Raw genomic sequence first — 15,851 nt, 5'->3', positions numbered from 1 at the left:
GACATATAAATCAATTTTTTTTTCTTTTTAAAGCTTATTATTTATCGAAAAAAATACATCAAAATTCATAATGCTTTGTCCGCTATAAATAGACATCTACCGATATATAAACACCAATTTTTTTTTCAAATATTTGGTTAATATTCACATGTTAACTTGAACTATAATATCAATTAATTTTTTAGTTTATATGATTGTCATTCACATGTGAATGAGGAACATAAATGTTAAATGTCTTCTAAAACAAAGATTTTATCAATTTAACAAAAAAATCTGACTAATCTTGCAAAAATGACAAAGATACCAATCGTTGAGTTTTTATTCAAAAATTGTTTCAAAAACATAAACATGACAACGAAAGACTTTAGATTTGAAAAACATAAAACTAGTTTTATTCCCACTAAAATATCATTTTGCAAGTCTTAGAAAGATTAAAAGAACCATAAAAGGAAAGCATTAAATCTTTAAAGACTTTGGTTCTTTTTAGGGGGTGTTTGGGATTGCTTTTCATGCTAAAAGGTTCTTTGACAAAAGTCCTTTTTGATTTTTTGGCTTTTTACAAAAGATAGTTTTAAAATGTGTTTGGTTCTTGACTTTTCAAAAGCTAAAAACCCAAAAGTTGCAAAAAATCACAAATTCATAACTTTTCAAAAGCTTATTTTAATTCATGCCAAAAAGTTGTTTTAAAAGAACTTTTTGAAATTCTCAAACATCTTTTTTAACTTTTAGTTTTTTAAAAAAACTAAAAGTTCTAAAAATCATTTTAAAAGATTTCTCAAACACCCTCTTAATAATTAAGAAGTTGATGAAGTTAGTTTTAAACTCCAAAGAAGTATCCATCAAGCAAAATGAAATCATCATAATTGTTTGGAGGGTTAAATAGACAAAATAAATAAAAACAAAGTAAAAAACAAACAAACTAAATGAAAATGGGTTCTTGGCACATCCAACACATTCTTCTCCATATTTTTCTCTCTCTGTCACATGTCTCTCAACCATTGGCTAGACTTTTATTTTAGTTTTTCGCTTCTTTTGTTTTTCAACAAAATAAAAACAATCAAGAAATTTTGAAAAAAAAATATTATTTTAAAATTTTTGTTTTTCATAAAAAACCTAAGAAAAAAATTCTTCAAAAACCATAAAAATTTAAAAGATACTTCAAATTAATACATTAGTGACTTTGAAAAGAAAATTCAAAAATAAGTTTTTGACGTATTCATATTTTAATTTTAAAGATGTTAGTTTTTATAAGATATAATGTATTATTTTTATCCGAATTCAAAAAAGAAAAAAACTTTATTTAATTGGATATAATATTGATCCAAAATCATTTGATTCAAAAAATTTTAATCCAAAAAAATATTATTCAAAAATAGTATTAACTAAAAGTATTATGATGGTTATTATTTTTGTTATTTAAAACTTTTAAAATTATCAAACATTAAAAACTCAAACCGATATATAGTTCAAAAACATTAAAAAAAATTAACAAAATTAAAAAAAACAGTAGTAACTTCAAATATGTAGTAAAGACATTAAAAAATAAAATATAGAAGAAAAACGAATTTAAAAAAATTAAAATAACAAAAAAAGTAAAAAAAATTGAAATGTAATAAAAAACCTTAAAATTGATTGTGTGTGTGTGTGTGTGTGTGTATATATATATATATATATATATATATATATATATATATATATATATATATATATATATATATAACGAAAGAGAGAGAGAGAGAGAGAGAGAGAGAGAGAGAGAGATTTTATTTGAATTAAAAAATAAAGAAAACATTAAAAAGCGGAAAAAAACTCACTTGACTGACATACCATGGGCGTTCGTCACATGTGATTAAATCCTCGAGTCCATATTAAGTATCACGGATGTGCGTCACATGCGAACGCATCATGTCCACATATTATATTTGATGTTTGTGCATTTGACGAAGTGGATGGTGGAGAATTGTACTCGTGGTCCTTACTATTTTTTGAGTTCTCACCAGATCCACAACTGTATATATATATATATATATATATATATATATATATATATATATATATATATATACACACACACACACACACAAACAAATAAAAAATGAGTTATTTACACTCGAGCCCAAGTAAGAATCGTTAGGGTAACAAGGAGCGAGTAGGAATGGGATATCGAGTGTGTGTACACTCGAGTGAGTCTCTGATATTTTTGTGTTGTATTTCAGAGAGACATCATGGTTGGGACATGCCACACACCTGAGAGCAGTGGTGTTAGCGATGAGGAGATCCGCCGATTGATTCATGAGGAGGTGGCTGCTGCCATCCGAGTTGAGATACCAAAGATGTTTGGGTCTATCAAGACCACCCTGATCGAGACTTTTGACGAGCGTTACGCTGCTCTTCCTGATGCTGTTGTTGCTGCGGCCACCGCAGCCGTTGCTGCTGCGAGGCCACAGGGGGGTGACTCGTTGTTCTACTGATAGTTCAGCAACACGAAGCCACTAGAGTTTGATGGGTGTGACATCCTCATTTTCACGACCAGAAAAGACCGATTTTGTTTGAAAATCAGAGTAACATTTTAAATAAAACTGTTGCGGAATTTGTCCCAAAACAAAATATGATAAAGATTTATCAAAAGCATTTCCAAAGAAATGTATTTCATTAAAAGACTTGGGATGTCATGTTCAATACAGATCAAAAGCATAAACAATACAATATAAGCCTTATTACATTATTTCATATCTACAGGCCTATATCCGTAATCCCTCATCCAAAACATCACATCTATGCTCGAGCGCCACTACCTGTAATACATGAAACTGAGTGGGTCAGGCTTGGGAGCCTGGTGAGCACATAGAGTTTTCAACCCGCAATAAATAAGTTTATTAATTTCATCAATCAACAATAACCCGATTACCCGTTCCCGTTATCCTCACTTTACGTCCCTAAACACCTATCATAAGGGACCTAGCCTAAGGATCATCATCGGGATGGACACTACTGCTAAGGGGATTCCTTAGTAATAAATGTCCTTAAGGTAACCATGTAGGGGATGGAGTACACCGATGAACACATCGTTTACAAACACCTATAGGTTGCGAGCCTGCTAGCATTCCACTAAACTGTATAGAAGAGTCCGTGGTCGTCATCCATACTCCGCTAGATGACAGAATCAACAACATCAACATCGAGGCCTCTCATCATTTTATCACACATCACCTATTACATCTACCCATGTTTTACCCCAACATTTTTTTGTAGATATAAAATACATATATGCAGTTCAAATCATTGAAAACATGTATAAAAATGTTCATCCAGCATAGATAGCAAGTATTCAGATAATATGCACACATAGCACGTAATTTATATAAAATACTTCATATCTATGTGTAAGCTGAAAGTAACTATACACTCACTTGTTAAAGTGATGATTCCAAAATCGGACAACGCTTGCTTCTAACGATTCTATTTTCCTTCGACGAAACCTAGCATTATTATCGCTAAATTTTAGTCTAATATTTACCGTGACCAACTATTAGTCTTATTATTATTATTATTATTATTATTATTATTATTATTATTATTATTATTATTATTATTATTATTATTATAATTATTATTATTATTATTATATAAACGTTAAACAATATTTTTCAACCACTATGTATAGACAGGGGCCAGACATAAAACACCGGAGGGCAGGACCATTTTGGCATATAGCACTTCTGAAATCCAACAACCCTATGCGGCCCTTTAAACCAGATTCCCTGTATCGCGAGTAGTTAAAAAAAATATTATAATGACACTTATATAAGTTATAATAATAGCTCAAATATTTATTATAAGTTCATAATAACAATACTAATTTTAAATATAAGCTATATTAAAATAGGGTAAACATAACTTACTTACAAGGGGGTTTTAGCTAGGAGTTGGGCTCTGCAGGGGCAAAACTTCGTCGCAGAATCTTTCTAAGAAAGATTCGTGCAGCGCTTCAGCGCTCACCTTACTATACTTGTAACAGCCCGGATTTCCAGGTATTATTTATTCTTGTAATTTTTGGTGATTTGTGAGGGGACTCGGCGAGTTGGAGCTCAAACTCGCCGAGTAGGATCGCGGTTTGGACATGGATTCGCGTCTGGACTCGGCGAGTCCAAAAGGTGGACTCGGCGAGTCCACGCTGTTTAATGAAACCCTAATTTCCGGGGTATGAGACCTATTTAAGAGGGCTTATGGCTGTCATTTGTGGCCACCAACCCCAGAGAGAACCCTAAAGAGTCCTTGAGCAATTTGTGAGAGAGAGGAGGAAGATCTTTGGCTAATTGTGGGTTTTTTTTGCTCTTAGAAGAGGATCAAGGCAAGAGGAGACCAAAGGAGGTGCTAATCTAGTGATTTTTGAGCTTAGAGACTTCATTTGAGGTAACCATTCATTCCTATCTCAGTCCTTGGTGTAAATCTTAGAGTTAGGGTTTCTTTGTGGAAAGATCCATGGAGTAATTGGCCTTGGTTTGAGGGATTTGGGTACACCTTCGGGGGTATTTGAACTCAAACTGAGGATTTGGAAAATATTTTCAAAAGAGAACCAAAAATTTTACAAAAGAAGTAAAAGATTTTAGAGAAACTCAGAGCAGAAACATGTGTACGATCAGTCAGCGCCCGAACGATAATTTCCCAAAATACCCTTATATTATATGTTTATGAGATTGATATATTCTCTTGCTAGAGCAGGCTAGGTATTCCTATTAGGACTAGAGTGCCCTGATTTGTAATGCCTTAGCCTAGGGAGAGGTGAGCTGCTATGAGATGCTTGAGAGTGAATAGGTAGCAGCGAGGAGCTTATGAGAGGTTTGTTAGAAAGCGGATTGTGCATGATAGAGTACTTGTGACTTGGAGTCCGAAGAGGAAGATTTGGAGTGTACACTGAAACGGTGTAGACAGTAGTATTAGGATCGTACTACTAAAAACACCGGAGCGGTGTACAGTTCAGATAAGAACCTTCGGAATGCCAAGGATCAAGGAGGGAAGGGTTGTCGAGTGTGTGTCTGCTCGAATGGATTCTAATTTATCGTATGTTGTATTTCAGAGGTTAATCATGGTGAGGACACGTCATATGCCAGAGAGCAGTGGGGCTAGTGATGAGGAGATCCGTCAGATCATCCACGAGGAGGTGGCTGCGGCCATCAGGGCAGAGATACCAGAGATGTTCGGGTCTATTAAGACCACGCTGATTGAGACTTTCGACGAGCGTTATGCTGCTCTTTCTGAGGCTGTTGTTGCGGCGGCCACCGCAGCTGTTGCTGCTGCGAGGCCGCAGGGTGGTGATGCGTTGCTGTTCCGAGAGTTCAGCAACACAAAACCACCAGAGTTTGATGGGACACAGGACCCGGTGGCAGCTATGAGATGGATTTATGATATAGAGGGGTGTTTCTTCACTTGCTCATCTCCTGAGCATTTGAGAGTTCGGTTCGTGCTGAACCAGCTTTGCTTGGGAGCGAAGGACTGGTGGAAGTTTGTGACGGTGCACTTTACGCCTGCTGAGCTTGCGGCAGTGACCTAGGAGAGGTTCATTGCCATGTTCCGAGACGAGTACGTTCCCCAGGTGGAGAGGGAGCGTTTGGCCCAGGAGTTCCTGACCCTCAAGCAGGGTAATGAGTCTGTTACAGTGATTACCAGGATGTTCCATGAGAGGGCGATGTTCTGCCCTGAGCACGTGTCTACGGAGCAGGCACGTATGAGCCGATATCTGAGTATCTTGAGGCGAGACATTATGGAGTTCATGGCGAACTCCTCGTACCGGACATTTGCCGAGCTTCAGGAAAATGCCCGGAAGAGGGAGATTTTGCTAGAGACTCAGGCCAGGGAGGAGGCTGAGTCTCAGGGGAGGGATCGGCGACCGGCACAGTTCCAGCCGGCAACCAAGCGGGCCAAGCCCGCTGATCCCAAATCTGGGAGCCAGAAGGGCCGCACTGATGGAAAGTGCGACAAGGGTCATGATGGAGTTTGTAGAGCTGGGTCTTGCTACAAGTGTGGCAAGGAGGGGCATATGGCCAAGGAATGCCCCAAGGGGTTTGCGGTGTGTTTTCACTGCAATCAGACCGGACACCGGAAGGCGGAGTGTCCGCAGTTGCGGGGATCAGCTCAGGGAGCACCTCGGGGATCTGCCCCTGCCGCCATCAGAGCTACCGAGGTTCAGCCAGTGAAGGCCGAGGCGCCGAGGACACGAGGGAGAGCCTTTCAGTTGACCGCGAAGGAGGTCCGCGCAGCGCCCGATGTTGTGGCTGGTATGTATTCTTTCGTGTATTTATTTTGATGTTGAGATATTATTCTTATATTATGTTATGCGTAGGTACTTTTCTTGTGAATTCTGTACCTGCCTTGGTGTTATTTGACTCGGGTGCGAGTCGGTCTTTTGTATCTTTGGCTTTTAGTCAGCATATCAGTGTTAGTTGCGAGGTGCTGAGTCGGCCTCTGAGAGTTTCCATAGTTGACGAGAGGGTGATATATGCTACGGAGGTGATTCGCGGGTGCGTATTCGAGATTTTCGGTGTTGAGTTCCTGATTGATTTGATTCCTATTGCGATGGGTGATGTCTGTGTCATTGTGGGCATGGACTTGTTGAGCAGGTTCGGTGCGGTTATCGACTGCGAGCGACATATGGTGACCATACGAGACCCTAGTGGGGGAGTTCTTACGGTATACGGCGAGGGTACCCGTTCTGGATCAGCGTTTTGTTCGGCCGCAAGGGTGAGGCAATGTCTGCAACAGGGCTGTAAGGGTTTTGTGGCGTACATGTCAGATACGCGGGTTGATTCTGAGAGGCCGAGGTCAGTGGAGGAGGTTCCGATAGTGCGTGATTCCCGGATGTATTTCCAGAGGAGTTGCCGGGTGTGCCTCCCATGAGGCAAGTAGAGTTTGGTATCGATTTGGTCCCGGGGGCCGCGCCTATCGCCAAGGTGCCTTATCGTCTTGCACCCCCTGAGATGCAAGAGTTATCTTCGCAGCTTCAGGAGCTACTGGGGAAGGGGTTTATTCGGCCGAGCAGCTCGCCGTGGGGAGCGCCTATCCTGTTTGTCAAGAAGAAGGATGGTTCACACCGGATGTGCATTGATTACCGGGAGCTGAACAAGTTGACGGTCAAGAACCATTACCCGTTGCCGAGGATCGACGATTTGTTCGATTAGTTGTAGGGAGCATCTTGGTTCTCCAAGATCGATTTGAGGTCTGGATATCATCAGGTGAGGGTGCGAGATGAGGACATCCAGAAGACAGTGTTCAGGATGCGTTATGGGCATTATGAGTTTGTGGTGATGCCCTTTGGGCTCACCAATGCCCCAGCAGTGTTCATGGATCTCATGAACCGGGTGTGCAGGCCGATGCTGGATCGGTTAGTGATTGTATTCATCGATGACATCTTGGTATATTCGAGATCTGGAGAGCAGCATGAGGAGCATTTGAGGGAGATCCTCGGAGTTTTGAGATCGGAGAGGCTTTATGCCAAATTCTCCAAGTGTGATTTCTGGTTGCGAGAGGTCCAGTTCCTGGGGCATCTCATTAACCAGGAAGGGATATTGGTCGACCCGACCAAAGTTGAAGCGGTGATGAGTTGGGAAGTGCCGAGGTCACCCTCCGAGATCAGGAGTTTTCTAGGGTTGGCCGATTATTATCGGAGATTTATCAAGGATTTCTCTAAGATCGCAGTGCCACTCACCAGGTTGACCCGGAAGGGTGTCGCTTTTTCATGGGGCCCCGAGCAGCAGGCCTCCTTTGAGACGCTTCGCCAAAGGTTATGCGAGGCCCCGGTATTAGCCCTCCCGGAGGGAATGGAGGACTTTGTGGTATACTGTGATGCATCGATCTTGGGGTTGGGAGCGGTGCTGATGCAGAGGGGGCATGTGATAGCATATGCATCGAGGCAGCTGGAGCCTCACGAGACGAGATATCCCACTCATGATCTAGAGTTGGGGGCAGTGGTGTTCGCTCTCAAGATTTGGCGTCACTACCTGTATGGGGTTCGGTGTACGATATACACGGACCATAAGAGTTTGAAGTATTTGATGGATCAGCCCAACCTAAATATGCGTCAGAGAAGGTGGTTGGATGTGGTCAAGGATTATGATTGTGAGATCCTGTACCACCCAGGCAAGGCTAATATGGTAGTCGATGCACTGAGCCGTAGGGCGGAGAGCACCCCGCTGCGGGATGTATGTTTGAGATTGACCGTGATAGCTCCAGTGTTGGTCGCCATTCGTGGGGCACATGCCGAGGCTGTGCAACCCGAGATGCAGAAGAAAGAGCGAGTTGTTGGATTGATTTCAGAGTTCGTCACCGATGGTCGGGGGCTTATGACATTTCAGGGGCGTATCTGGGTGCCGTTTGTGGGAGGAACGCGTACCATTTTGATGGAGGAGGCTCATCGGTCGAAATTTTCGATCCATCCGGGGGCCACTAAGATGTATTTGGATCTGAAGAAAGAGTATTGGTGGCCCTGTATGAAGAGGGATGTTGCGTGGTTTGTTGAGAGGTGCTTGACCTGTCGTAGGGTTAAGGCCGAGCACCAGAGACCGCATGGGAAGTTGCAGCCGTTGGAGGTTCCCGAATGGCAGTGGGAACAGATCACCATGGATTTTATCACCAAATTGCCAAGGACTGCTAAGGGAGTTGATGCAATTTGGTTGATTGTGGACAGATTGACGAAGAGCGCTCACTTCCTTACTATCAGCGAGAGTTCTTCCGCAGAGAAGTTAGCAGAGATGTACGTGAGGGAAGTGGTGTCTCGGCATGGGGTGTCGATCTCAATTGTCTCAGACCGGGATGTACGTTTCACTTCCAGATTCTGGAAGAAGTTTCATGAGGAATTGGGTACTAGGCTGCATTTTAGTACCGCCTATCACCCCCAGACGGACGGGCAGAGTGAGCGGATGATTCAGGCGCTCGAGGATATGCTTCGGGCATGTGTGTTGGATTTTGGGGGAAGTTGGGATACGTACTTGCCCTTGGTAGAGTTTTCCTACAACAAAATCCATCATTTGAGCATTGGTATGCCGCCCTTTGAGCTGTTGTATGGGAGGAGGTGCAGGACCCCCATTTGTTGGGGAGAGGTTGGTCAGCGCGTGATGGGCAGTACAGAGATAGTGCTTCAGACGACAGAGCAGATCCAGCAGGTTAGGCAGAGGTTGTTGACCGCTTAGAGTCGTCAGAAGAGTTATGTGGACAGACGCCGGTCCGAGCTTGAGTTTCAGGTCGACGACTTTGTGCTCCTGAAGGTCTCTCCTTGGAAAGGAGTGATTCGATTCAGGAAGAGGGGCAAGTTGGGGCCTCGATTTATTGGTCCATTCCGAGTGATCGCGAGGGTAGGCCGGGTAGCCTATCGTTTGGAGTTGCCAGCAGAGTTGGGGCAGATTCACGACACTTTCCTTGTGTCGCAGCTGCGGAAGTGTATAGCCGATGAGTCGGCAGTGGTTCCGTTGGAGGATATTCAGGTAGATGCGAGCCTGAATTATGCCGAGAGACCAGTGGCAATCAGAGATCAGAAGGTCAAGGTTCTGAGGAACAAGGAGGTACCCTTGGTGTTGGTTCAGTGGCAACATCGGAAGGGGTCCGAGATGACCTGGGAGCCGGAGTGTGAGATGCGTGAGCAGCATCCGGAGTTATTTGCAGAGCGAGACTTCGAGGGCGAAGTCTAGTTCTAGTGGGGGAGAATTGTAACAGCCCAAATTTCCTGGTATTATTTATTCTTGTAATTTTTGGTGATTTGTGAGGAGACTCGACGAGTTGGAGCTCAAACTCGCCGAGTAGGATCGCGGTTTGGACGCGGATTCGCGTCTGGACTCGGCGAGTCCAAAAGGTGGACTCAGCGAGTCCATGCTGTTTAATGAAACCCTAATTTCCGAGGTATGAGACCTATTTAAGAGGGCTTATGGCCGTCATTTGCGGCCACCAACCCCAGAGAGAACCCTAAAGAGTCCTTGAGCAATTTGTGAGGGAGAGGAGGAAGATCTTTGGCTAATTGTGGGTGTTTTTGCTCTTAGAAGAGGATCAAGGCAAGAGGAGACCAAAGGAGGTGCTAATCTAGTGATTTCTAAGCTCAGAGACTTCATTTGAGGTAACCATTTGTTCCTATCTCAGTCCTTTGTGTAAATCTTAGAGTTAGGGTTTCTTTGTGGAAAGATCCATGGAGTAATTGGCCTCTTTTTGGTGTTGGAACTTTAGATCTGGACCCAAATAGGTCTAGAGACCCTTTTCCCTCGAGCTTTATGGCTGTTAATGGAGGCCATGAGCCTAGAATGGCATTCTAGAGACCACATCATCAAATAAGGCCTTTGGACCTTTGCATGAGCACCAAGATTGAAACTTTACGTGGTATATGTGCTTGGAAGGACTGGATCTATGGGTTTTTGGAGCGGATCTGAGCTCAAGAGTGAGTTTGAGTTCATGCATGGTGTGGACTCGCCGAGTCCGAAGAACAGACTCGGCGAGTAGGATGAAGTTTGTCCTTAACCACTCTGCGAGTGGTCTTGCCGAGTTAAGGGTTGACTCAGTGAGTCAGGGAGAGTCGGAGAGGGTCGACTAGTGGACTGAGTCAAGCTGGAACTCGCTGAGTTGTTCTTGAGACTCGGCGAGTTGAGTCGTGGTGGCCCTGCGATTCATGCCAGGTGGAACTCGTCGAGTTAGGGAAGTACTCGACGTGCCAAGGGAGGATCCGAGGGAGTCAGTGAACACGTATAGACTCGCCGAGTCGCTTCGGTGCACTCGCCGAGTCCGGTCAAAGTTGATCGTTGACCAATGTTGACTTGATAGGGGAAGTCAACCTTAGTTGTGAAAGTGTTAATTAGAGGTATATATTGTGTTATAGGAGGATTATAGCTTGAGGGATCGAGCACGAGCAATTTCCAGGATTTACGAGTTAGCGAGATACACGAGGTGAGTCTTCTCACTATACTTTACCTTGAGTAGGTAACCAGAGTTATGTGACAGAGTATTTGTATGCTATGTATGTTATGTATGTGTTGTACTGCATTATTTCTATGTGATTTATGTTGTGCATGTTTACAGAGTTAGAACCTAAGGGTTCACAGAGTTTGGGTGCACGGACCCATAGAGTTATAGCCTTGAGTGGCTAATATGTGTTATATGTGGTATTTTGGGGAACTCACTAAGCTTTGTGCTTACAGTGTTTGGTATTATTTGTTTCAGGTACTAGTGACGACCGTGGGAAGGCGCCGACTTGATCAGTACACACGCATGGGATTTTATGATTATGTGATCTTGGGATTTTTGTATAACTTGGATTGAATTTTAATCATGGGTGTTTTATGAATATTAAGGGAATTATGTTTATAAAATTTGAAAAATTTGTATCGAAAATTTACGGTGTTACAATACTAAACTACAGAAAGAGAAGTCGAATCACGAGGGACCGAAATGCTCGGGGGATAATGAGAGAAAGACTCTTGAATCAAGAGAATGGTGCAAGAAATATGAGAGCCCAAGGCTCTTATTTATACTAATTGAATTTTTAAAAACTACCCTCCATAATTACTTAATGACCTTTTAGTTATATAAACAACTAAACACCCCTCTATAATACTATTTTAAATGGATTTAATGATATTTGTACTAAACTAATGTCAAAAGAACTCAACATTAGTCTTATAATGACCGCATCTTCGATACCTTTCTAATGATATATACATATGTATATATATATATATGTGTGTGTGTGTGTGTACGTATACATGATTTATACTTTATTTTAATATGTAAATATGCTATTATAATTTGTAACTCATTCATACGAACTCCGTTTTTGACGTTCTTTATATCCACGTGTAGGTGGAGACGTATTCTACAACTTTCATTTAGACTCTGTCGGCTAATTTTGACTTTATTTTTAAAGTTATATTTTTAACAGGCCGGGACAGGATTGGTCCGTTAAAATCTCATAACTTCTTCATACGAAGTCAGATTTGGGCGTTCTTTTTATGGACACTCTCAGTTTAAAATATTCTACGACTTTCATTTAGATTTCTAAGGCTAAAAGTCGCTCTATCGTAAGTTCACTATTTACGCTTCCTAGTGTCGCGCTGGTTCCGCCGTGAAACTTCGACAGGTCATAACTTCTTCGTTATAACTCGGATTTCGGTGTTCTTTATATCCCCAAATCTTTTTTTCGACCACCACAACTTTATGTAGAGATATCAGGCTTATCTCACACTTTAATTTTGACGCTTATTTTTATTCTTTATTAATTATACATTTATAATTAAATAATAAGCACATAAATACACATAATCCACATAATACTCAAATATTTCATCTTTATTACTTCAAAAAGAGTTACAATAGTTGACCTAGACTATTACATTGTCAAAAATGCTTAGCCCCGAAACCCGGGCGTTACAATGGGACACAGGATCCGATCGCTGCGATGAGATGAATTTCTAATATTGAGGGATGCTTCTATACGTGTTCTTGTCCGGAGCATCTGATAGTTCGGTTCGCGTTGAACCAACTTTGCTTGGGGACGAAGGATTGGTGGAAGTTTGTAACAGCGCACTATTCTTCTGCAGAGCTTGCCACGGTGACCTGGGAGAGGTTCACCACTATGTTTCGTGATGTGTACGTTCCCCCGGTGGAAAGGGAACTTTTGGCCCAGGAGTTCTTGACCCTCAAGCAGGTCACTGAGTCATTTATAGTGATCACCAGGATGTTCCATGAGAGGGCGATGTTTTGCCCTGAGCACGTGTCTTCCGAGCAGGCACGCATGAGTAGATATTTGAGCATTTTGAGGAGAGACATCCACGAGTTCGTGGCGAACTCGACGTACTGGACATTTGCCGAGATTTAGGCAAATGCCCGAAAGAGGGAGATTAAGCTCGAGACTCAGGCCAGGGAGGAGGCGGAGTCTCAAGGGAGGGATCGGCGACCGACACAGTCTCGATCGGCTACCAAGCGGGCCAAGCCCGCCGATTCGAGATCAGGGAAACAGAAGGGCTGCACTTGTGGCAAGTGCAGAAAAGTGTGGCAAGGAGGAGCACATGGCCAAGGATTGCCCCAAGGGTTTGCAGTCTATTTTCACTACAACCAGACCGGACACCAAAAGGCCGAGTGTCCGCAGTTGTGGGGGTCAGCTCAGGGAGCATCACAGGGATCTGCCTCTGCTGTCGTACGAGCTACAGAGAGTCGGCCGGTGAAGCCGAGGCGCCGAAGGCTCGCGGGAGAGACTTCCAGTTGACAATGGAGGAGGTCTGCGTAGCGCCCGATGTTGTGGCTGGTATGTATTCTTTCATCAATTTATTTTGAGTTGTGATGTTATGCTTATATTATGAAATGCGTAGGTACATTTCTTGTGAGTTCTGTACCTGCTTTGGTGTTATTTGACTCGGATGCGAGTCGGTCTTTTGTGTCGTTAGCCTTTTGTTAGCACATCAGTATCTGTCGTGAGGCGTTAAGTCGACCTTTGTGAGTTTCTATTGCTGACGAGAGAGCGTTGTATGCCACTGATGTGATTCGAGGATGTGCGCTCGAGATCTTCGGTGTTGAGTTTCCGATTGATTTGGTCCCGATTGCGATGGGAGATGTTTGTGTCATCGTAGGCATGGACTGATTGAGCAGGTTTGGAGCGGTTATCGACTGCGAGCGACAGCTGGTGACCATAAGAGACCCTAGTGGGGGAGTTCTTACGGTTTATGGCAAGGGTACCCGTTCTGGGTCAGCATTTTGTTCGTCTGCCAGAGCATTGCAGAGCCTACAACAGGGCTATAGTGGGTTTGTGGCTTATGTGGTGGATACGAGAGTAGGTGCAGAGAGACCGAGGTCGGTCGATGAGGTCCCGATAGTGCGTGAGTTCCTGGACGTTTTTCTCGAGGAGTTGTCGGGAAAGCCTCCAGAGAGGCTGGTAGAGTTCCGTATCGATTTGGTCCCGGGGGCAGCACCTATCGCCAAGGCGCCCTATCGCCTTGCACCTCCAGAGATGCAGGAGTTATCCTCACAGCTTTAGGAGCTGCTGGGAAATGGGTTTATATGGCCAAGTAGCTCGCCGTGGGGAGCGCTGATCCTTTTTGTCAAGAAGAAGGATGGTTCACACCGGATGTGCATTGATTACCGGGAGTTGAACAAGCTGACGGTCAAGAACCGTTACCCCTTTGCCGAGGATCGACGATTTGTTCGATCAGTTGCAGGGAGCGTCTAGGTTCTCCAAGATTGATCTGAGGTCTGGATATCATCAGATGAGAGTGCGTGATGAGGATATCCATAAGTACTTTTCAAGAATTACAAGAAATAATAGTAAAAAGATGAAAAAGATGAAAAACAAACAAGAAACAGCGTTCAGGACTCGTTATGGGCATTACAAGTTCGTGGTGATACCTTTCGGGCTCACCAATGCACCGGACAGGCCGATGTTGGATCGTTCGGTGATCGTGTTCAGCGATGATATATTGGTGTATTCGAGATCCAGAGAGCAGCATGAGGAGGATTTGAGGGAGATCCTCGGAGTTCTGAGATCGGAGAGGCTGTACGCCAAATTCTCCAAGTCCGATTTCTGGTTACGAAAGGTCCAGTTCTTAGGACACCTCATCAAACAGAATGGGATATTGGTCGATCCGTTCAAGATTGAGGCGGTGGTGAGTTGGGAGGTGCCGAGATACCCTTCAGAGATTAGAAGTTTTCTGGGGTTGGCCGATTATTATCAGAGATTTATCAAGGATTTCTTCAGGATTGTTGTTCCTGTCACCAGACTGACCTGGAAGGGCGTGGCTTTCAGTTGGGGCCCGGAGCAGTAGGCCTCGTTCGAGACACTTCTCCAGAGATTGTGCAAAGCCCTAGTGTTAGCCCTTCTGGAGGGAATGGAGGATTTTATGGTATATTGTGACGTGTCGATATAGGGATTGGGTGCGGTGCTGATGCAGAGAGGGCATGTGATAGCATACGCATCGAGGCAGCTGAAGCCTCATGAGACGAGGTATCCTACTCATGATCTGGAGTTGGGGGCTGTGGTGTTCGCCCTCAAGATCTGGCGTCACTATTTGTATGGGGTCTGGTGTACCATATACACGGATCACAAGAGCTTAAAGTATCTGATGGATCAGCCCAACCTGAATATGCGCCGGAGGAGATGGTTGGATGTGGTAAAGGATTATGAGTGTGGGATCCTGTACCACCCGGGCAAGGCTAATGTGGTAGCCGATGCCATGAGTCGCAGGGCGGTGAGTACCCCACTACGAGATGTTTGTTTGAGGTTAACAGTGATGAATCCGGTGTTGGACACCATTCGAGGAGTTGCCGGGAGTGCCTCCAGAGAGGCTGGTAGAGTTCCGTATGGATTTGGTCCCAGGGGCAGCACCTATCGCCAAGGCACCCTATCGCCTTGCACCTCCAGAGATGCAGGAGTTATCCTCACAGCTTTAGGAGCTGCTGGGAAAGGGGTTTATACGGCCGAGTAGCTCGCCGTGGGGAGCGCTGATCCTTTTTGTCAAGAAGAAGGATGGTTCACACCTGATGTGCATTGATTACTGAGAGTTGAACAAGCTGACGGTCAAGAACCGTTACCCCTTTGCTGAGGATCGACGATTTGTTCGATCAGTTGCAGGGAGCGTCTAGGTTCTCCAAGATTGATCTGAGTTCTGGATATCATCAGATGAGAGTGCGTGATGAGGATATCCAAAAGTACTTTTCAAGAATTACAAGAAATAATAGTAAAAAGATGAAAAAGATGAAAAACAAACAAGAAACAGCGTTCAGGACTCGTTATGGGCATTACAAGTTCATGGTGATACCTTTCGGGCTCACCAATGCATCGGACAGGCCGATGTTGGATCGTTCGGTGATCGTGTTCATCGATGATATATTGGTGTATT

Source organism: Lactuca sativa, chromosome 8 (assembly GCF_002870075.4).
Source record: "Lactuca sativa cultivar Salinas chromosome 8, Lsat_Salinas_v11, whole genome shotgun sequence".
NCBI classification, from domain to species: domain Eukaryota; kingdom Viridiplantae; phylum Streptophyta; class Magnoliopsida; order Asterales; family Asteraceae; genus Lactuca; species Lactuca sativa.
The sequence above is the reverse complement of the archived record's forward strand: the minus strand, read 5'-3'. Positions refer to the sequence as shown.